The sequence below is a fragment of the Pieris brassicae genome, chromosome 12 (genome assembly GCF_905147105.1).
Source record: "Pieris brassicae chromosome 12, ilPieBrab1.1, whole genome shotgun sequence".
Classification (NCBI taxonomy): Eukaryota; Metazoa; Arthropoda; class Insecta; order Lepidoptera; family Pieridae; genus Pieris; species Pieris brassicae.
This window is the reverse complement of record NC_059676.1, coordinates 7,445,458-7,469,930: the sequence shown is the minus strand read 5'-3', so window position 1 is coordinate 7,469,930 and position 24,473 is coordinate 7,445,458. Positions and strand designations below refer to the sequence as shown.

General features: G+C 32.8%; 1 protein-coding gene across 3 annotated transcripts in view; it reads left to right on the top strand.

The window, feature by feature from the left end:
- Positions 1-24,473, top strand: part of LOC123717055 (heterogeneous nuclear ribonucleoprotein L-like) — a 203,892-nt gene that overhangs the window by 817 nt on the left and 178,602 nt on the right. The gene's annotated exons all lie outside the window — the stretch shown is intronic.

Here is a 24,473-nt window from a genome sequence, read left to right as displayed (position 1 = left end):
ATTCTTATACATTGACAAGTGCTTTAAGAAACCCAAAAATCTTTTTATAAGTAAATCTTTGGCATACTAAATGGTTTAAGTAATTGTTATTTTCCAATAAACAATTCTGAGCACTAATGTCACAATATTCACATCTTTAGTTAGGTTTACCATTTTATTATTTCATTCAGTAATGTTATGGGTATGCCTTATATTATTAATTACAACAAATAGTTGCCTTGTGTAATTAATTACATTCACTCTCAATCTCAAATTAAAAAATAAATTTAGTCAGAATAGAAGAATGTTGCATATAATTCTTATTAATTGCACATTGTTTGATGATACAATTTTAAGTAAATTTAGAACAGAAGATTTCATTTTTTATTGTTGTAAATTTTATCTTACTACATAATGTAATTATCATGTTTTTTTATTACACAGAGTAATATACATAATAAATGTAGGTTTTGTTCTTATAAATAAGATTCTCTTCATTTGGTTTTATTGAAATTATCCACTTACTCACATACAGTTATACTATACCTATAACTTTTTGAGTATTCATAGCTGCCACATCTGTAAAGATTAATAATAAAAATTGATTAGTGCTGTCTTTGTAGCATATTTCTTCCGTCTTTTGACTTAAATTTCTATATCTGTAATAAGCTTTTCAACCTTTACTATTAATATGCGTGTTCTCTGATATTTGTGTAGACAATTATTTGATCAACCTTACAAACCATATTGTGTTTTACTTAGGAAAAAAATAAGGTCCTCTTGATTATGCATTATGATATTGTCTGACTTAGTGTCTGTTTAACAGTCTCATGATACATATTTAAAAAAAAAAACTTGGTCTGTTATTGTGGATTATACCCTATATCATGCCAGTGACTAAAGAGAAAAATATCTATATCAAAATTGTCTATAATGTTTTCTATACATTTTTTTGTAAAATACCCGTGAGTTACTAGTTTCTATAAAGTCATCAAAATCTAGGCTTCAGTACTTGTTACCTATATTTAAATCAATTAAACGTTTTTCAATCAATTAAAACAAACACGTTTGGCACTTATGGTAATTTATTAAAATGTAAATTTTTGCTATTAAAATAACGTTCTAATTTCGCCGGTCCAAAGATATCAAAAAGTTTGTAGATATCGCAAATAGTCTCCAAAAGTTGACGTAACAGGATAAGTTTTTATTTAATCGATTTTATTTGAGCCAGGTAACATTTATTTTACGTAGTCTAGTGGCCAATAATTAAGGCATATGTATGTATTTTACAATTATTGGAGTACTTATTTCAGTTGATATAATATACTGAAATATGTTGCGACGGGGAGATGGAAACACAGTTTCATATGTTTGTATTATTTAAATTTATCGTCCATGATAAACAAAAAAAAAATTAACATATACTCTTTACCAGATATACCTATGCGAGATTGGTCATTATTCGATATTATTCGAGTGTATAAGGTAACATTTCTTCTACGATGGCGATTACTACTGCGATCCTGAATCGATTTTGAACGATTGTTTGAATCGATCATTTAATTTCGCGCTCGATGAGTTACGCCATACAATTAATGTTTTATATTCTTAGTGGTTTAAAATGACCGTGTCAAAAATCTATTTATTTTATAATTCGCATTTTTATGGGAATACCGTTATAGTATTTTTGTTACTGAAAGTTATTATATACAGATACTCAGTAATACTTATATCAAGGGTATACCAATACAATTATTATTACAGCGTATGGATACAAAATTTATGAAAGAGCGTGCAAACTCGCAACAACAGTTGCTTAAACATAGATATCAATAGGTTTTTAAATATTGTTTGCTAAAAGTAAGTCAATTTTGGCATCTTATTAATACACAGTTCTTGGGTTGCCTTGCCTTTGCCTGTTTTCAAAAACGGTTTTGAAACCAATTTATTTTTGCATCTATAAGGACGTATAGAGCAAAGAATAATAATATATAACCACAATTTGCTTTTATATTGTTTTTTAAATAACGTTCCAACGTCTATGACTAACGAGCTTAAAATTCGGATCTGTCAATACTTCACAGTGACATTTCCACGTGAGTCACACGTCTGGCGGTGTCAGCCAGAAAGGCGGGATTAGATTCGCGCCAAGAGTCAAGATACCATCCCAGTTGTCTGATTGGACATACATAATTTAGATTCTATTGGCTACATTTTTAAGACCTGATTAATAGTACGCAGAAGGGTGCTGGGCCCTTGCACTATACAAAAGTTAGGTAGACCAGTTCTGAAAACTACACTTTAAGATTATAAGGTTATATACATTAACTAAAGCAAAACGATAGTAAATACGGCAGTAGCGGATTTGTATTTTACTTAATATATATTTTTTTGAAATACACATTTAGCGATACGTGTAACCTTTTTACGATATTGTATTTTAAAATAAAATTATTAGAAGAAATGAGAAAGGGTATTACACGAAAGCAATGCGAAAATAAGATCAAAGACCCAAGAAACATAGTCGTCGTAAATGTTGGTGAAACGGCGGTAAATCAATTTGACTTGAGGAAAAAATCTTTGTTCCGATATTCTTGAGTTTTAATGAGTTGCCAATAGCAATAAAATTCATCTGCTTTGAATCCCACAAGTAAATTGTCTTGAGCCTAAGCAGCTTTATTGAAGAACATGTATTATAACTCAAAAAAAGGGTAATAATATATATTTGCAATGAGTAAAAAGGCATAAAAATCGTTTGTTTGCGTGATATTCTAATTACTATACTAATAAGCAAAGTATGAAGAGTGTTTTGAAGTATATTGTCAACTGGTCTGGAAATTATTTATCAATCAACTATGCAACTTGCGCAAGATTTATTGTGAATTATGTCTAATAATAACATAAAGGCGTTATCGTTTTACTTTGATATAAAACATACATTAGTCTAAAATGTAAATGATATTTCTGTTGATTATATTTAGCCACCTACGCGATTGTCGATTATTCAATATGGAATGTTCTGCGTCAGTCATTATTATTTATGCCTACTACTTATAGTCTTTAGGATGACACAGGGATGGCAAATAATTGTATTTCTTCCGTAAGACACCTGATTTAGAACAATTATAATAAGGGATTTGTATATATCGTTAGCTACATATTCAGTAAGAATAGCAATATTTCTGATGTTGTTACAATGCGTTTACACAGTTATCGCAATTTAAAAGGTTGTAACCGGCTCATTTATATTTATATTCGTTTAAAAAAAAACGTTTTTTTTTCCATTTAGTGTAATACCTCTAATGTTATTTGTACAAATTGTATGTAGAACGCCTACGTACGACCGTAAAAGTAAATATTATAAATTATACAATAGTCGTAAATGTAAATAAACTCATATGTGTTGTCCCTCTGTATTTTAATTAGTATCAGTTACCTTTTGAATTTCCAACCCTATGCTTGCATTTTCAAAGTGTTCTGTTGTTTAATTTAAGACAATTATGATGAGTGTGCTTTCAAATTGTTCAATTTAGACATGAAACACGTGTTGTATAACAATAATAGGTGGGCGGTCATATTTCTCAGACGATAAATGTCGTTATTTTTACGATTAATTGAACAAAACAGCTGTGAATTTTTCTTAAGGTGTTTGTGTAGTAATGTGTTATTTTCTGCCCTATATGGATATTTTTCTTGTAAACTGTTATTGTAAAATAAATTTGAGCTTACTAGTAATTTCTGTGTTCATTGTATTTGGCCTAAATAATTGTAAAGTTGGTATAATAAAGCACTTGTAATCCCCGTAATAATTACTTCGGTTAGGTTTGGTTTTCCGTATCACCTCGACGTCCGTCGTTCCACAACTGAGCGTTTTCTAAGGCAGTTTTTGCCACACACTACCACTATGTAGAACCAGCTGCCCACTGAAGTATTTCCGATCCAATTCGACTTAGGGTCCTTCAAGAAAAGAGCGTACCAATTCTTGAAAGGCCGGCAACGCACTTGCGAGCCTTCTGGCAATGTGAGTGTCCATGGGCGGCGATTTTAGAAACTTGTTACTGGCTACAATAGCTAGGTACATTTGTTTGTGGAGCGTAACATCGATATTATTCAGTGTAATACATTAAGATATGACAGCAGTGTTGGCGACTACGGCGCTGAGGTCGCGGTTTCGGACCACGGCTGCTACACCGAGATTTTCTTCCTATGTTCGCAATTCAATGCTTACTCTTACAGAGAAGGCAAACATCGTGAGCAAACCGGCATTCCTAAACCAAAAAAACGCCGTTATGCGTATGTTATTGTCATAAAAACAAATATTATACTTGTTCGGCTGTAATTCTTTAAATATGAACATAATAGATGGACGCTGGGCAATTTTTAATGGGTACTTTCAATATAGAACTGATTCTTCAGCTTGCATTCTTTCGCTGACAATAAAATAGGTCACAAGAGGTATATATATTACATAAACTATTTCGTAGTACCAAGGTCCCAACATACGATGCATGTCATTGAAATGCATTCGAAATGTACTGCGGAATTGATTGGATGGCATGTTTAGAATATTTCACCAGCCATAAACATATCAAGTGCATAATTCGTAAACCTTGGCCGCATCTCCGATTCGGTTATAATGCATTTATAATGTAGAGTACATGCCCTGGCTTCATATGGGTATACAGATAGAACTTTAGAAGTCTATGTAGATGTAAATGAGCTCTTTTGTTCTTCATTTAATTAAATTATGTCAAAGTATTGTCTATGGTGCTTGCGCTTTGTATTATGTTCATTCTATAATTAGTAAATTTAATTTGCTAATTATAGAATGAACATAATTTACTCTGGCTTTGTACAATAAAAAGTTAGTAAATGTAAATTAGAAATTTGTATTTAAGTGTAGAAGTATGTTGTGTTTTTAAAAGTAATTAGTAAAAACTAATTTCACTTTAGAGAACATTACCTGTTTTTTTAAACAACAACATATACACTGCACTAATTGTAGTACATATCATATATATACATAATGTTTAAGTAAATAAAGTAATTTAAAAAAAATACCTTAGCTACAAATATTAGGTCCTTACCTATGAAATTGGCGTTTTGTATGGGACGAACAAAAAGTCGAATATTTTTAAATATAATATATTTAATTAATCAAAGTATGAACCATTGTTTTCTATGCACTTTTGCCATCTTATAGGTAGTTCATTGATCCCTTTACTAAAAAATTTGGACTGCCCCATCAGAGTTAAATTTTTTCCCTTGCAAGAAGTTGTCCAAATTACGAAAAAAAGGTAATCTGTTGGAGCAAGGTCCGGGGAGTACGGAGGATATTTTAGACATTCCAATTAAAGCTCCTCTAATTTGGTAGCCGTCTATTGTGCAGTGTGTGGTCTAGCGTAGTCGTGAAGTAGCAGTGGCGTGGAGCGATTGACCAGCCTAGGTTGTTTAGCCGCTAGCTTTTCCATCATGGTTTGCAATTGCTGACAATAGACATCAGCCGTAATAGTCTGGCTAGATTTGAGAAAACTGCAATGAACAATACCGGCACTAGTCCACCAAACGGTTACAAGTAACTTTTTGGGGTTAATTTTCGGTTGGGGCAGGATTTGGCTGGCTGGCCAGGATCCAACAATTGCGCTGAGCGCTTCCGATTATCGTAAAGAATCCATTTTTCATCACAGGTAATGATTCGGTTTAAAATACCTTCATTATTGTGCCGGTTCAGTAATGTAATGCAGCAGTCGACGCGCGTTTGCCGGTTTGCTTCAGTCAATTCGTGAGGTATCCACCTTTTAAGCTTTTTAATCTTCCCATTTTGCTTCAAGTGAATAAAAACAGTTTTATCACTAACACCGCAGCCTGCAGCTAACTCGGACGTGGTTTGCGATGGATCCACTTCCACAATAGCCTTCAATACTTCATTATCAACTTGGGTCTCAGGCCGTCCACGGGGCTTGTTCTGCAGGTCGAAATTTCCAGAACGAAAACGTTGGAACCAAAAATGAACTGTGTTTTCTTTTGCAACATGACCGCCATACACACCATTCACACTTCGAGTCGTTTTCGCAGCACTAGTGCCACGGCGGAACTCGTACTCGTAAATAATGCGATACTTTAAGTTTTCCATTTTGTAAAATTAGTGACGCAAACAGAAAAAAACAGAAGAAAATTAACAAATGAATGACGGTCATCGAAGCACAAATACATGAGTAAATAGCTGTCCAAATTTGAATTTGAAATTCCTAACCAAAGAGGAGGTATTTGAGATCAAAGTCAAAGTACGACAAAACGCCAATTTCATCTGTTCATATGGACCTAATATAAAAATAACAAATAAATCAGGTACAGCACCTCTTAGGGTTACCGATTTTCAAAGAAGCTTTTGAAGAATACCTTCTGGATATTACCGCACACTCAGTACTGTTCATTTTGAAATTCTTCTAGCGTCAACTTTCAAAGGAACTGAGATTATCCTCTTTGCAAATATAAATTACAAAACTTATGAGGTCACACTTAAATTACTGACCGCCCAAGGTTGGTGGCTGTAGGGTCTAGGGAAGCCGGTCATTGGCTTAATGCTTAGCCTTCGCCAAATACTGGCTCCCTTTTGGACCCCGAATCACTTCGCAAAACCATCAGCCTCTGCTTAGGAGTGCCCATATGTTCTCTCCGTAAGACCAAGACCTCCATTGCCCCAAGAGTGCAGGTCATATTTCTCGCTACGCCGCACTCAATGACATTATGCGCCGCTCCCTTGCCTCCGTCAATATTCCAGCCATTTCGGAGCTCGATAGAGACGATGGCAAGCGGCCGGATGGGATGTCGTTAAACCCTTGGAAAATGGGACGGACTTTGGTATAGGATGCTACTTGTCCGGACACGTTTGCCCCGTCTTACCTACCTCGGAGAAGCAACAAAGCTGGGGTAGCCGCAGAGTAGGCAGAAAATAATAAACGGCTCAAATATGAGAGTCTTTCCTACAACTTCGATTTATTTCCCTTTGGAGTAGAGACGCCTGGTAGATAGTACTGGTGACCTCAGAGCTGGTGCTTTCCTCGCTTAAGGAATAGGTAGGAAATTCTGTCAGTGTTAAAGGTACACTGCCACAGGGAACAAACTTTTCAAATTTGTTTTTATTTTCTTTTGATTAATTTTTATTATTACTATGTAGGTTAATTATATTGTAAATACCGTATATTTGATTGTTATGATTACTAGTAAACGCAATGTTTTATTTTTTAGATAAAATATATTGAATTTTAATATAATTAACCTAAGGGCCTTTATTATACTTGTCTCCTACGGAAATGCGTGGATTATATGTCAAGAAGTACAGAACTAATGACGAAACTTGACTGTTCCCTATAGTACAAAATCAAAAAAGATATAATTTCAGTTTTCGTAAAATTTGTAGACAAACACACATACTAGATCATAATACATAATATTGTACAATTCCACTATAAATTGTCATGTACCATAAATTAAGCGTTCTATGCATTCTTATCAGTATTACTTATATTTTACGGCTTGTAATATAATAACAAAAATTTTAGTATGACTAGAGAACACAATTATTATATTTAAATCTATACTATTTAATATTCTTCCTAAATAACTCGAACTGGACTAACTGCGTATTTTTAAAATAGATAATCTTGACAACCTTTACACTATATGATAAGATTTAACTCTTTAATACCATGGTCTCTATGAAATATGATAAACTTGTTAACAGGAAAGAATGTATACAAATAAAGATCTCACTTCAATTCCAATAGTCTTTTGTGTCTTGGAACTCATCGACTATCGACTACAATAGGATAGACATGTGTTACCAATGTGGAAGACGTGAGTACCGTGTTGGTTTTTAGAAGACAGCTATCGTGGTCGGCATAAGCATGGAAACTCAAATTACGATGCCTTAAGATAAGCATCTTAAAGAAGGCACTTCCAACTGGATGCGAAAAGTCCAAAATACCCAATAAGTTGAGGAGTTTATCATGAAAATTGTGTATTGTTACAATTTTAGTTTTATTCTCATTTTGCATATTTTTTATGTGCCCTTCATTAGGTAATAAATAAACAATAATCCCCGCATAAATATAAAACGATTTGAATTACGATAAATCGTTATTAAATGCGAATAATTCCGATCCAAATGGCGCCGGTACACAGTGAATATGGATTTGTACGAGAGCTATGTTTAGATTAACCACAGTATACTTGCCTTTAGGAATTGAAATATATAATGATCGGATACGGGAAAAAAGAGATGGAGTAGATTTTAGATTTGTATTTCTTTTCTTCTTGACTTAACATTGATACCACTTGCCTTTTTTTGTACAGATAAGTAGTGTATCTTTGATATCGGAAGGATTCCTTTCCGAGCTATAAGTAAAGGCGTGTCCATCTAAACTATTTCTCTAGTTCTATTTACTACTGCAGTATAGTTCTAAAGACTGCAAAGGAATATTCAATTTGTTTTGTATCACGTGCTCGACATAATATAATAGGCGGGCGATATATCCCAGGCCATTTTAGATTTGAAGGCTAGAAGGAAGGCCAGGGATTTATATAAACAACGCCACCTTCTGTCTTACTCGTAAGAAATTGTTTATTTCAATGAATACGTGTATACAGATGATATAATTTTATTTGATGCTTTTAAATGTTTGTTGAAGTATTTCAAGTAGTACCAATATGTTTTATTTCTTTATTACGCTAATAACAGATACCATAATAATAAAAAGGAGAAAAAAAAATGTTATAACTACTGACATTTAGGGATTCATACAACATATAAAAAATACGACGCCAAAAATACTAATGAATATAAAAATATTTTTTAAAGATATAAGTGATTAAAGAAGTCTTTATCAATAGTTATCTTGGGGCAATGGCATTTATCTCCAATGGGACATGCACGTTTATGTGCCAGTTCATAGGGTGTGTTTGGGACAAGTATTCAATCGGCACCGTGCCTACGAACGTAAAATATTTTTTGCAATCAACTCCGAACACGGACACGCCATGTCAAACACTAAGCCATAGATGCGGTTGTGTTGAAGCATTATTAATAGGAAGTGCGTATGTCACGTATATATATCATATGATCTAATTAAGGTTAACGACATTTTACATTTTTTGCGGACCTAATAAGTAATAACGAAAATGATCACGTGGTTACAATGCCTTAAGCAGATATTTCTTTTAGTAAATAAAAAAGGGTTGTCTATTCCAGCGTGTAGGTTGTATGTGTAATTTCACCATAATTACATGTCGCTTTGACAATCGTCATCGTTTAGATACACAGTGATATTAAAGGTGCAAAATTTTATTTTACATTTGATATCAGACGTGCAAAGATTTTAGGTGTGTGAATTTTACAGTGAGTAGCCGTTTAGTTTAATATGGAGGTAATTATTTTTTTTGTAGTGTCAAAATATTTTTTAAAAACGGTAGTGATGTCGCGTGGATGTAATCAAAGTTATTTTAGGTTAATTTGTTTAATAATAAGACCAGTTATTATATTACAATTAGATATTTCGATACTGCAAAAAGTTACGGTTTTAATTTTGATGAAATTTATACAAACATACTTCTTTGACAGTTGTTTAAAAATATTTTATGCGTACGTAAAGTTGTCTCTTATAAAATGAATTATATTTTATTTATATATATGATGAAAATATGAAATGAAATAGATCTTACCGATCTCGATGTAAATTAAACAGCGATTTTTCTTATCTGACAAAACTGAATTGTTTTAAACGATTCGTTGATAGATAGAGTTAGTTCGCACTAAAACTTGTTCCTTGGAAACAATAGAAGTGGTTCTCTTCGTTCCTAAAGCCGATACTCACTTTGAGTCGCCAGCTGAATGAGTAAAATGTCTGTGAATCTTAAGTGGCAGTCGCGACTACGATACCAAAACTGTTTTCGTATGAATGTTCCAAATTTAAACGCAAATAAATCAAAGCTACTTAACAGAGATGTATGGGCATGCAGATAATTTGCAACGCACGTTGCGCTTGACACGCGTAAACAAAATAATCTTTGTAAGGCGTTGTTAGGGGTGACAACGAATATCTAATGTGGCTAACATTATTTAAATATACAAATGTTTAGTCTCTTTACAACTCATAAGCAAAGAATCGATTTATTCCAAGTGAATTTTCATAATGTTTCTGAACTAGGAACTTTTTTTTATTTGTTCTATCTGATATCGATATACGTTATCATTCAAGGCTATATATATATATATAAAGAAAAGTATAAAATATCGATATTATCAAGTAGTAGTATATATTCAACGAAGGCAATGTTAGTGTCTATGGGCGGCGGACATAGTATCAGATGAGCCTTCTGTCCGATTGACCCGTTATATAAAAAATATAATTTTGCCAGCCCTGCATCGACGTTTGATCAGCGGCAGAGCCAAAAGAGTGACCTGTGGTTATTTCTGTTACACCAATATCTTCAAAGTGACTCAATTTCTTCGTGATACAGATTAATGGCTTGCGGACTGATCTCGTACAATGAGTTTTATAATTAAGACAGTAACAATATAATTAGGCACCCAAAAAAAGTAATAGTAAATATATAAACATAATTTTAACGAGATATATATAGTTGAGAAATGAAGTTAAGGTATTTCTAAGCGGCCAGACATCTATTTTTGCGAAAACAGCGTCTAATGCAAGCCAAGCGTGGTACGATTTCTTTCACCTCCAGAAGATGAGCGTCTAGCTGTATTAGATAGGGAGTTGGCGAGCATTGAAAAATATGACTTGATCGTATTTTGTATTGATAGAGCGACAAAACATTCATTATGAATTAACGCCGTACGTTTTTTAGCTACATATTTTGAATTTAATCAAATTTGATATATTTAAATTAAAATAAAATGATGTAAACGTTATATTTACTATTCTAACTATTCATATGTTATATATGAAGTAAGGTTTAAATACAACAAAAAGCCACAATTAACCTCTGATCTTTCACGAAAATGTTTATATGTTTGAAGTGATAAATTAATTGAATTGGATCGTATAATTGGATTTAATAAAACAATTATACTTAGTCCGTACGTAATTGGTTTCGTATTCCGATTGCGTTTTGTTTATTGTGTTTTGATAATTAATTCAATTTATACAATATACAAAGTTGCTCCGGCCAATTTGGTGTGTGTGAGTGTGTTTAACCTAAACTATTCACCGTGAACAATGACAGAAGTGTCGTATAAGTCTTCTTTATACACACCTGTTAGCCTTTCCAGCTGTTTAATCGTGACTTTAAGCCCATATTTTCTTATTTTAAATGAAAATTAATGAAAAATAAATCTATAACGATGCAACCTTTCTCGGCCTGGGCCTCTTCTGTATCTGTTTCACGGTCATTTGTCAATACACGCCGTTGACTTTTTGGGTCTAAAACAATACAGTTTCCTTACGTTTTCCTTCACCATTTGAGCGAATGTTGAATGCACATAAAATACGTACAAAATCAGGGATGAGAGTCGTACACATAAGTCACTAGGCCAATGCTCGTCTGCTGCTCGTCTGCTCGTCATATTAAATGTCAGTTTTATTAATTGTATAAGTCCACATTGTCTGTAATCTTAATTTGTTAATTAATTTTTGCAGTATACCCTTAGCATTCTTTGTTTCTTTTTCCATACTAGGGTTGCCTGGTAAATGTTTGTTAGCGCTAATATATATATATACTATGAATGCAACAAAGTGTTAATAAATAAATAAAAGCGTTTTGTTCGAAGTTCCACTGTAGGGATACGTTTTGTTTATTTTACGATATCCTTAAAATAAGTTAACAATTTTGTCTGGTTTGTATTGCTGTAATTTTCATTAAATGGCATAGTATGTTTTAATTAAATCTATTATATACTTTATGCACTATTAATGTAACACAGGATTTTTAGGTCGGATTCAGTCACAAATTCAATTTCTTTTAACTTTCAGCTTATTTGAGACCGTTACGTAACTAATCTTGTAATTGAAATATCTTTCTTTAATAATAGCTAGTAACACATGTTTAAAATAAACAAGTTACTGTATGTTTTTCAAAAATATACATTTTGTACGGTAGTCAAGACAATTTACATTTGATATTTTTACCTATAATATTAATATTCATACATAGTGTGTTACGCCTGGCTGAATATAATATTGATACTGAAGAATGTTTATCGATTAGTATAAATATTATTGATATGAATTTAATACTTCAAGACTATATAAAATTATATAAAAAACGTTACAACTTCTTGATTTCAGATTTCTGTATCTGTTTCGTGAATTTTTTTTAATTAATATATTGGGGTTTATTGGATAGGCCGTAGTTTGGACGCACGATCAGTCTTGCGAGTATGTAGTTGTAATTAAATAACTAAAATTCTGTATTTTCCCAAAGGTAGGTAGCTGAATTTGATGACTTACGTATCGTAATCCATGCGTCCATCTGCATTGCCTAATCTGCATATTATTAAGTAAACAATTGTTATCTACACAGCAATAAATCACACAACAACGCGAGTGCCGACAGGCATGACAGCAGCTGTCACGTTGACAGCACGAATTTTGTACGTTTATGCGCGAAAAAGTTGCGATGTTTTCTCTGGTATTTTATCAGTCTTAGAATAGTATAAACACCTATTCAACTCAAAAATATATACACTATTTTGCAAAAAATAAAACGGGCACTCAAGGAAATTTACATTCTAAGGTCGATTTCACTTAATTAAATGAAATGTAATTGCTTGACGTAGTCTGTATACTTATAATCGTGAAAATTGATATGCGTGAAGTGAAATCTGGCATATTGTTATTATTTCATAAATTCTTTAAAACCGATATAATGGCCGAACAAAGTGGTTGCCAATAAAGACAATACGATATTTTCTTTGTTTAATTAAATAAAGTTACAAATGTTAAAAACCTAATGAGTGTGACCCCTTGTCAAAATCACAGCTTGAACGGTGCTGAACATTCTATTGTGCTTTCATACGACTGATACTTAATATAACGATAAAGATCACGAAAAGTGTTTTTTTATAGTTTAGTTTATTAACGTTTATAACACATTTTTAATGCATAAGATCCGTCTCTAATTATTTATTTATTGCTCTTAAGAAACTAAATGGCATGTATGAAGTAATAATTCATTCCGTGGATGTAAATCAATGTAACAAGCTATTAATGTCGCCTTGTGCACACTTTACTCGGAAATTTTCTATTTTTAAATATAATATGTAATTTATAAAGGTAGACCACTTTTGTGGCTTAGACGACGCTTGGTTTATTCAATAAGTTTCATTCGATTTTCCTAAATTCGTTTCCTGCCAAAACGGTAAACGGAAAGTAGTCCTTTGTTCCTTTATATAATTACGTTTTAAATTTAATTGATAGAGAGATAGGTATGTTTCGGCCATTTTATTGTAAGGTTATTCAATTTATAAATTCATAACAGGTACACAATGTTTAGGTAAAATTAAAAAAAAAATGCTTTGGTTTGCTCATTTAAAAAGCATTAAATAACGTATTGCTAACAAACAGTTAAATATTAAATTGTGTATTTGAAATAAATAATGCAAACGACTTAAAATTCTTAAGTATTCGCCGCTTATAATTACTGTAAGAGAAATTAAATTTTCTTAACTATTTTGAAAATTCAAAGTTGCGGAATAATAACGCAAACTTAAATGTTAGTAACGTAACCAAAAGCAATTTGTGAAAAGCGAAAGTTTGAATGAAGATTGTTCCCGGGAAACGGAACGTTTATAAATTAATTTGAAGTTTGGATTCGGCTATACTCTGCGGTCTCATTGTACAGTTCTGCCCATTTACCTTAAAGCATCCACGGAAAATTATTTGAACAACTGGACCTCGTATAGTATATTGATATTACGTGTATGATAAGAATAATAAAAACCATTAACAAGAAATTACTTAAAGGTAACATCAAATAATAATTATTTTTATGAGGCAATTTCCCTAAGTACAAAGTTTCGTAAAACTGATCAGCGTGACCTAATTCCTGTTTAAAGATTTTGTTCCTGTACGGACGATGTAATATATGCTGTTTGCTTACGATTACTGCGGCATTATAAATATATATGGATAAAATATTTCGCTAGAATCAACAAGATTGCCACAAAAATATGTAAACGGATTGTTTAGTTAACGACGTTTTCCTTTAATAATAAGGACGCCTCATTTATTCCAAGAAACATTAATTCATCTTTACAAAAGATACACTTTTTTTATGGACCTTATTTAGTATAGACCCCCTCCAACTCTCTCTATCTTGAGCATTTTTCTCCCAATCTTCTTCAACTTCTTTAAGCTCGTCGGCCCACCGTGCAAGAGGGCAATACTCTCGTTGACCGCTGAAACCTTTCCACATCGTTACCCCATTTTGCTGTAAGATAATAAACACTAGATTCTTTTGTATCGCAAAGACAACCACAGATTGTTACCACAGAATTAAAAATTTATGAGTACGCTTAACAGTTTTCTCATGGTTACGCAATGTCGATTCACGACTCGAATACATTTAACTAGCTCCTGAAACTAGTCAGTTCACGTAAACGTGAGATAGGATACAGGTTATATTATATGGAGCTTACAGATTAAAGTTAAAGATTAAACAAACTATATTTTAAGTTTTCGGTATCTACAATATCAGGTGCACCGCAAGCAGCCATTTTTTTGAATTTAAAAGTTATGAGTGATAAGGATGTCTGTCTTCCAAACAACTTTTGAAATCTTATGTATTTAATGTTATAGCAGCGTGTGTGCGCGGCCCTAACAATAGTGAGGCTACCACGTGTTCGGTAGCATTTCGTCGTTATTTTCGATCACCATTTGCGCTCATTTGTCACGCTAATGCTCGCCGGCCTGATGTCTGTCCATCTCCCGTTCACTAGTCGATGTTATTTTACATATTTTATTAACTACTTTAGTAAAGGTGTAGTTCAAAAATATTGTTTTACTACTACTATTTTGTACTTTTATACAAATATTTTGTAATTTGATACAGTTTTTATTGTTACGGGTTTCATATATAAATTTAAGAAGAAAACATAAATAAGTACATGGTTCTATAATAAATCCCGTCGTGTGAAATTAGTTCTAGTAGTGGTAGTATTAACCAGAATTGCTGTGTGTATGCACAAAATATCTTCAAAGCTAATAATCCCGCGTGTACACTTAAGATAAGAGTCCAATATAGATATAGTTTATTGTATCGACTGAGCCCCGGAGAAAATAAATGTTTATTTTTTGTGTTGAGGGAAAAAGATTATTAGACTCTGTCCTCGTATAGATATTTTACGGGATGTTACTTTTCTTTTAGCTTAAACTTGTTCCCTTTGACTTAAGATCGCATTTTGCTATATCGATTATGTTAAATGGACTACAATTTCCACCATTACCCCTCACATTGTTATTCAATACTTGTCTGTTGCTGCTGTGTCTGTTATATTGTAGAGAAATATCTATTCTAGTATTAACTCGCCGTATTGCGTAATTGTATCTCGTACTAGATGGTAAAAAATTCAAAATCATTTATTCATATTGGTAACAGAATGTAGTGGACGTCAAAAAATAAATATTTATGAAATGCTTCTAATTTTACATTTCAGTCAGTTCTCAAATTAAGAGCGTAGAACGGAAAAGAAGAAAACGCCTTTTTAATCGACAATATTGTAAATTGCGGATATTACACAACTTTAATTGTTGTATTGCATTGGTATTCCTTCCGGATTGCATTTCAAATGGCAGATAAATGAGTTCATCAACCCCGCCCCATCAATAATCCTCTATCGCATACCTGAGGCAAAGGTTACCTATTCTAGTGCCGCCAATAAAAATAGATCTTAAGAACATACAGAATCGATTGCTTTTGACGTCATGCGCCTGAGAGGTGAATAAAACTATTTCTCACAGTGATTGATTATCCCGAAATTTAATTTAATTGTGTTAATATTATTAGCAATAATATTGAGCAAGGTGTTGTATCAATGGTCTGGTGTAACTCTACCTGATTCTGAGGGCTTTGGAAGATGTTAAAGGTTTAGCGCGTAAAGTCGCATAACTGTGCAAATGCATTTCTTGCTGATCCATTATACAGCTCATCATTGGTAAGTCTACCAGCTAACAGTCTTTTGGGATATCTTCTTTCACCGGATTGGATAAAAAAAATTATTTTATTTCTTTAAAAAGTAAAGTAAACTTAAGTCTATTATTCAGTTTAAAAGAAATGAAATAATTGGTATCTGTTCTATGTCACAATGTGATGATTTGTATCTGTTCAATGTATATATTTTATTCAAATTGAAGATTATTGTCTAACAAGTATAACAATAAATGAAAACATCGTATACATTTGAAATTTAGTAATTAGCATGAAACATTTTGCAGACATCCCGACTTATTCAAATTTAATAGTATAACAACAGTTGATACAAGTTTTGGAGCGTAACGAATACCGATCGCTGTGTTTTTGACATAAATTCTATACTAAGCCGTCGGCGATTTTACAATTTATTTTTAACTGACAATATTCGCGGATAGACTAGTGACAGAATACACATTTAGACGTTTGTTTCCGTGTTCGAATGTTGGGTTCATTCTGTGTATGAGTCTTGTTCAATATTTACATTGAATTCTTAAGGCTTTAGAACATAAATATTCCCTATATGTGAATACAGCTATGAACTTTTGATAATAATAATCATTTTTTTTTGTTGATTAGTTTTCGTAGTATGTACGTGCTTAACAAATACCATCTGGTTATTTACGCCTTTGAAGCGGTGCACATCATAATAACAGTCTATATAAATAACTGATATAGAAACCTTTATTGAAGATTTCTTGTGGTTTTGTCACATTAATTATAATACATAATATGCTGTTGTTATTAGATATAAGCAATATCAAGTACTACTTTTTGTAGAACTCTGCCGTTTCGTAAGAAATCTTTCCGTTCCACCGATATTCTTCATTGTGGCCAAAGGCTCGCCAAAACAGCCCGAGCTGAGCTGTAAAGGCCCTTAAGGCCTTGGCTTTCTATTATAAAAGAGATTTTAAATTCAGTCCAGTGGATATACAGATTAACTACTACAACCTCACAAACTATCCCTCTATAGCATTACTATAGATATATTCCATCTTATGATTCTAGCATTAAGAGTGGACTATCATTGATTGATACGCGCAGCTGTTAGTTGTTTCTACTGGCTTAATTAACTAACAATTTATGAACCAAAAGGTACTTTGTTTTCTGCTTAATTAATGTTTTGTCAAAGACAAAGCCTTCTACTATTGTCATTGAATCAAAGCTTTTTCGGTTTTAATCTATTTTATTTCATTAATTAATCAACCAAAACAAAGAGGAATCAAACTTTTAATGTACGTTAACAAAACACTTGGTGGCCGCATCCGTCATCGTAACATCTATTGTTTAAAAATCATTTGCTTGAAGAAGGTAAAAATAATTATATCGCCTGAACTTTGTAAATCTATTTTATTTCAGTTCCCGCTTTGAGTATAAATCTCAGACCTACATTGGTTTGTCTAGACGTGGAAAAAGTGAACAGCTTTGCTAAAATCGGCTTGACTATTTTGAGAGTAAAGGGCAAGCTCTATAATGGTTGGTATATTACTAGGCTTTGTGATAAGATTATCTGTACCAAGTATACACCAGTATGATTATTAACGTTTTAGGAAAAATTGGTATATGATTTACCGGTGTCGTCAAGATGATGATTTTATTTACATTAATTGTTTTTCAGGACTTTTTATGAAAGACCGTTGTGAGACTTATATAAACCCTTACAGCTATCGTTGTATACTCATTAACAATAGTATAAATGAAGTATTCACGTAGACCGTACACAACATTTCTGGGAATTGACATATAACCTCTTTTATGAAATTAACATACAAATAAACTTTTACAACCACATACCACAAACAGAACAGCATACGTAAACGAGCTTGGAACCAAGCCGCAAGCCAACGGGTGGCTTTGAAAGTAAAGAAATTATATCTTCATTAAAATTTGAGACAAACGTATTAGACATGGTCCTATGCTTCACCAAAAAAATTAAATTTTAGACAATACTTGTTATTTCCTACCCGATTTCTAAGTTAGTGTATAGAACGCGAAAAGCCTATACTTTGAACGAAAATATTATCACGCGTATTATTTGTAAGAAGGTTATATGAAAGAATATCCTATACAAATCTGTTGCCGAAGTAAAATATTAAAATTAATTTGTTAATCAAGCAATCCAAGCAGATATGACGCGCCCGTGGCACGGAATAATCCCCGGATGAATCAACGAAAGTATGCACAATATCAACGTTTTGGCTTTATGCCAGCTAAGGTACTTTGTACACGCGCGACTAATAACATCTCTGTTGTAAGAAGCATGCGATTTTTACGATTGAGCATGAGCAAACCCTTACTCCGTACTTCATCTTACAAGCACTCACCTTCAGGACCCTGGTCAAACTGTTAAGGCTTGGTCCGGACAGATTATACTTATCGATATAAGTCTTATTTGGTATTTTACCGCCAGTGTTTCTATATTTCAATGTGTCAATCTCCTAGCGTGAAAAATATTGTGAACGACGAATCATTTTTGTTGGCAACCTTTCCTCATCCTGGTTAGGGCTGTGCTATTCTTGTAACGATTTGTAATATTAGATCTAAAAGCTTTTATTCGTTTTATTGGATAATTAGTTACACGTGATCGCTACTAACTAGTACAAGCGGAAATAAAATACAGTATTAGTCTAGTTTTTATTAAATTCATATAACATGTCGAATTGATAGTAAAGCATACGTTGGTATGGTTCTTTTTATTTTTCATTTGAAATAAGCCTCTTAGCTTTTGTCGGTGTATTTTAATGTAAACAAGGTAATCGCAAAACCGTTTAGTTCGTACATTGCCTTACCTAGGTGAGTGTTAGTCTACAATTCCTGTGCCTATACGTCATGCGGTCAGACGTTACAGTGACCGAAAAGACGATATTTCAAAACATAGCTTTCAGCAAAGACAATTATTTCAGAAGATCTATCGTTACCTGTAGTTTTATTTGGCTGTTAAAACTATCTTAAATGTCGTCTCAAGCGTTTAAGTGTTAATAGATTAAAAGAGTTTTACTCTACGTCTTAGAAGGGGTATCATGGCGTTGTTTTCAGTAACTTTGCGCCCGGTATATGATTACCACAACCGCATCTGTTCCTATAAATATTTTGAGGAATTTCGATCTGACTTATATTTATCTTGGTAAAAACGTGTTAGTCACAGTGATACGGTATGGGGGTCTTAGCTGTTTATGGTGGTAATTTCCGTGAAAAGTTTCCATATCACAATGGCTTCAGATTTCAGTGTCATAGCATTCAACTGAGGGGGGGGGGGTTTCAAAAGAAACAGCACGAAATTTGATTCTAATTTATACGTTACATATTATTAAAAGCATTTTACTAAGTGAATAGAAAACTGGCACCATATGTTTGAATTTTCCTTTGATGAATAATTTTGTTTCATAGAAAATAATTACAAACAGACAGATGGTAGGTGGGTGTTATTCGATTTTATACTGGCTGAACATTGACGCTGCTTTGAAAATTGATATGAACAAATAATTCGTGCACAGAAAGAGTTATTTTAAAAATAAGACAGTTTGTATTTTATTTATTGAGTCGCAGTTGTCATGTATTTTAAATTAGGTTTGTCTTAATGCTTCATATAAAGATAAGATTTAAAATTCCGAAAACTCTTGAAAATATACTTTTAAAGAAATCGATTCATCCTTACTATATATACTTAACTATTATACAAAATAATTTGAGAGAATGCGTATAGAGTGTGTTAAAATCTCATTTAGTAGCATTAAGTATCTGATAGTTTTATAAAGATAGATTATATGATAATACTTCAATAGTTTTAACGTATTTATATCTATCTATCTATATCAGCTCGATGTTCGTCGTTCCGTTCCACAAGGAGCGGAGGCTCTTTTTTGAGGCTATTCCTCAATACGATTCTTTGACATACAATTAATAAAAAACGGCAACACACTCGCGAGGCGCGTCACAATTTGAGTGAGTATCCACTATCACTGAACATTAAGTTGTTCTATAAAAATAATAGTATATTAGGAATCGCATTCGAACACCATTTCAGTTTCAAAACAACGAGAAAGTTTTCCTAAAAGGAACGCAAAGACTGCAAAGTTACTTCAGTATTCACTATCAAGTGACGAAACGAAAACGACTTCTAATGTGAGTGAAATGTCAAACCTCAAAACTCTGACACTATGTTTCGTCTGCCAAATAAATCCAATGCAATCTTCAATGTAATAGCGTATGAAATTTAATAAAATAGTTCCTCGTGTGTTATTGCTGCGTTGAAATCATAAAACTATCACTTTTAATTTATGTTGATGTTTAATTTGCGATATGACATTTTAATATTAAATGTTAGTGTGTAATTTGTTCAGTTGGGTTATGCCAAGATGTTTTTCAACGAGACTTATTGGTTTATGTAAATGCTCTTTGTACTTTGAATAGTATATATCTTGGTAAGAAATATATACGTTTTTAATGTTTATTTTTGTAGGGCATATATCGGCAAAAACTTAGTTAAAAACTAGTTGCGCATTAGTAAAAAGAGAATGAGCAGTGTTGGCCTAGTGGCTTCAGCATGCGACTCTCATCCCTGAGGTCGTAGCTTTGGACCCCGGCTTTGCACCAACCCATTATCTTTCTATGTGCTCATTTAACATTAGCTCGAACGGTGAAGGAAAACATTGTGAGGAAACCGGGCTTGTCTTAGACCCAAAAAGTCCATGGCGTGTGTCAGGCACAGAAGGCTGATCACCTACATGCCTATTCGATTAACAAATGATCATGGAACAGATACAGAACCTGAGGCCCAGACCTAAAAAGGTTGTTGCGCCATTGATAATTTTTTTAAACAGGGAATACATTCTTTATTGCATTTTTCCCCTTATTCATGAAAAATATGCATCTCATTCCACTATTTTAAGGTATTTTTCGTCTCTTTCTATCAAATTGACTTAAAGCTTTGATGAAAAGGGAGATTAGTACTTTAAACTGATTATTTTCTTTATGAATAGGGGATTCACTCACGTCTCACTTGTTTTAAAAGTAAATGTTTGCTAATTTATTACTTAGCGTGTTATGGCTAGCAGGGTTGGCACTTTAGAATTTATTTGGTTCATGAATTTGTCTTTATGAGTATATGAATGCAATGTATTTTATTAAATCCTAAATGTCTTACCTGTATATATAATAGAAGTAATGTTATGTTAACAAATACTTAAATTCGTCGTCAAAATTAAATAATAATTAAATTTGACATTATAGAATTAGTTTTTTTATTAAATTCGGATTATTGCAAAAAGGTTGCCAACCCTATCTGGATGTGAGTCATTTCGTGTTGTTTATTTTGGCATTGGCTTAGAAGCACGCAATTATTGTTTTACTCGTCATATCATTCTATATTGGATTACCATTACGAAATTGACATCAGGATGTGCGCTCCAAATACATTAACTTTACAATACAAAGTTCCTAAATAAATATTTAAATATAAAATATACACAGGTTTTTCCTTGTCACCAACCAGTGGCGCTATAACTACTTGGTATCAGATTTTTGTATCTATTTCGTGTTTGTTTTTTTCTAATAGGTCATACTTTCGTGTCTAAGGCATGCCTGGTTTCACGAGTATTACATACGCACATAGACAAAGTCCAATGGTGCACAGCCGGGGCTAGTACCTACAAGCTTAAGGATGAGAGTAAATGAGAGTGAAGACGTTGAAGACGTTGAAGACTACACTGCTTGCGTCTTTTACATCTATTAATATTTTTCTCATTAGTTACTACTAATTAAGCCTACTGGCTATTTTTATGACTTCATTTCTTTTGTGGCACTATGAGTATCTCTATATTTGATTATTGACCGTATTAAATGTCGTAAAACTGTATAGATTAGTACGTACTAGGGCCAAACTTTTGTTGTTCTTCTTTTGGTGCCTCTCCATTACTGGAGGTTGGCCGTCAGTTGACGCGTGCCACGCTTGTCCTGTCCCAATACCTCTTCCGAGGCCATGATGTTTTGCTTATACCAACATGCCTTTATACCCATTATAATTAACTGAGGTGATAGCGGTAGGTTGGCGCATCTTTCCTTACTTCAACTTTTGTTGTTGTACCTATATAATAATTGTTTATTTATTTTCTAAATGACACCAAACAAATAAGGAAGATATACAATTCTTATTAAGCGATCAAAATTGTCCTGTTATTAGTTATTATTATTAATTGACCTTAATTTAATCTTAGTTACGTCACAATCCCTGACCTGTCAGTATTTTGATGCTAAACGATAGTACCGACCGTTAATATTACTGCGAACAATTTACGAGTTCCTATGATGTGGCTTACGTGCTTTTAGTTTTATTGTATGGAAGCTGTGAAACGCTTGGTTTGTTTGCTAAACGACTATGTACCTATTTAATATGTTCTCTGTACGGCAATTATTCTATGAAGATATCGTGATGAATTTTATCCTTTTGTTATACGACTGGTAGATTAAATTAATATAATTATTTTATTTCTGAATTCCTAAGTGAATCCTTGAATTCTTGAAAGTGTTAGTTGATTATAGAAAAAAATAATTAACCAGAGATTTCTAACATTTACGATTATGTAATCTTATTAAAAGCTAAATCAATCTGTTTGGACACTTATACAATTATTGCTTCGCCTCATTCTATTACATTGTTAAAAAACTAAAATCTTTTGTATATAATGTCTGTGCTTATTAAAATGTGAAATCTAAAAGCAAAAAAGTTACAATCTTAATAATATAATTCAGATTGCTCTGCCACTTTATAGTATTGTACGTTCTAACGTACCTTGTGATAGCAGAAATTTTCTAGGTGAAAATTTTGTTCCAACACGTATTCTGCATACAGCTACTAACTACTCACGGGTCTTTAAAGATTAATGAAAATTGAACTACTAAATCTAGGTAGGTAGGTAGATAGGTATGGTGGACTCAATTTCCGCACTTAGACGCGTAGTTGGTCCGTTGTGCGTAAAAGCCCTGGCTAATTTAGCCAGCCTAACTCCTTCCAGAAGCACAGAAGTCTCCCGGGTACTTCACAGGCTTCGCGGAGCGACCTCGCTGTTCCGAGGATTTTTGTGCGTTGATTAGCCACAGCCTCGCTTTCCAGGACTACATGGGTGACTGATTAAATACTAAATTTAATCTAATTAATATGTTGCTCAAACGAATACGAACGATATATAGCGTAGTCAAAAGCTGGTCTAACATTTTTATCATGAGAAATACGAAAAGGATATTACTGAGGCTTTTAATATTTGTAATCTGACCGTAGTGACCGCTGAGTATATTGGTATTCCATGGTACCGGTTTTGTATTTTAATAATACACAATATCTACTGAGTTTTCCGAAACTTCTTTATTCTTAAAGCCTTTCATGAATATTTCGTATTACCGTTTTAGATAATCTATGTATTATGTGTGCCTTATTTTATAAATGTATACAATTTTAAAAATATATAAGTTTTTTCTTTCGTTTAATTGGTTCGTATTTGTTTTACGTTTTTAAAGTTTAGTCTTCTACCGTTGATATGGTAAAATATTCGTAACAATATTGATAGACACTTCTGTAATCTAACTTTTTTTAATACATACAATATGTATTTTAAAATCCAGGAACTTACAATTTACAGCACGAATCGTTTCTACGTTTGTTTCTTCAAAGTATGGTATATAAATAAATATTTTGTTCTATTCGTGCTTGTCGCTATAAATTTATTCCTACGACATATTACATGGACCAACAGAGGCTTCGCTGTTTCTGTTCCTAAATTGAAACCGTACGTATGCTATAACGAGCCCACGGAGAAATGAGGCCGTTAAATATATTTAGTTAACATTAAACTTTATTTATTGCTATGCCTTTATGCAAACAGCGCCCTCTGTAGCTCTAGGAGTTATTTTAACTACATTTTGTTATTTTAAACTATATCAGAAAACTCATTGTATTTTATTATGTAAGTACCCTCCATATTATTTTGATTATAGTCTTTAGTTGTAAAACTTAGTTGTTTACAGTGTTCATTCAAACAGCTTGACAAAGTTTACGATTTTTGATGTTTAGGTAGGTCTGAGAAAAGTTCGTAAACTGTTTTATACCCCTAAATAATGAATAACCCTAATCAAAAACTTAACCATTTTAATGATTTGAACAATTTTCACCCTTTGACACTAGGAATATTATCTTTTACTGTCACTAGAAATATGGCAAAACGTTTGTCGGGTCAGCTAGTTAGTAACTTATTAATATTATTAACTACAACAACGGGTTGTCTGAAAATCTAATAGCA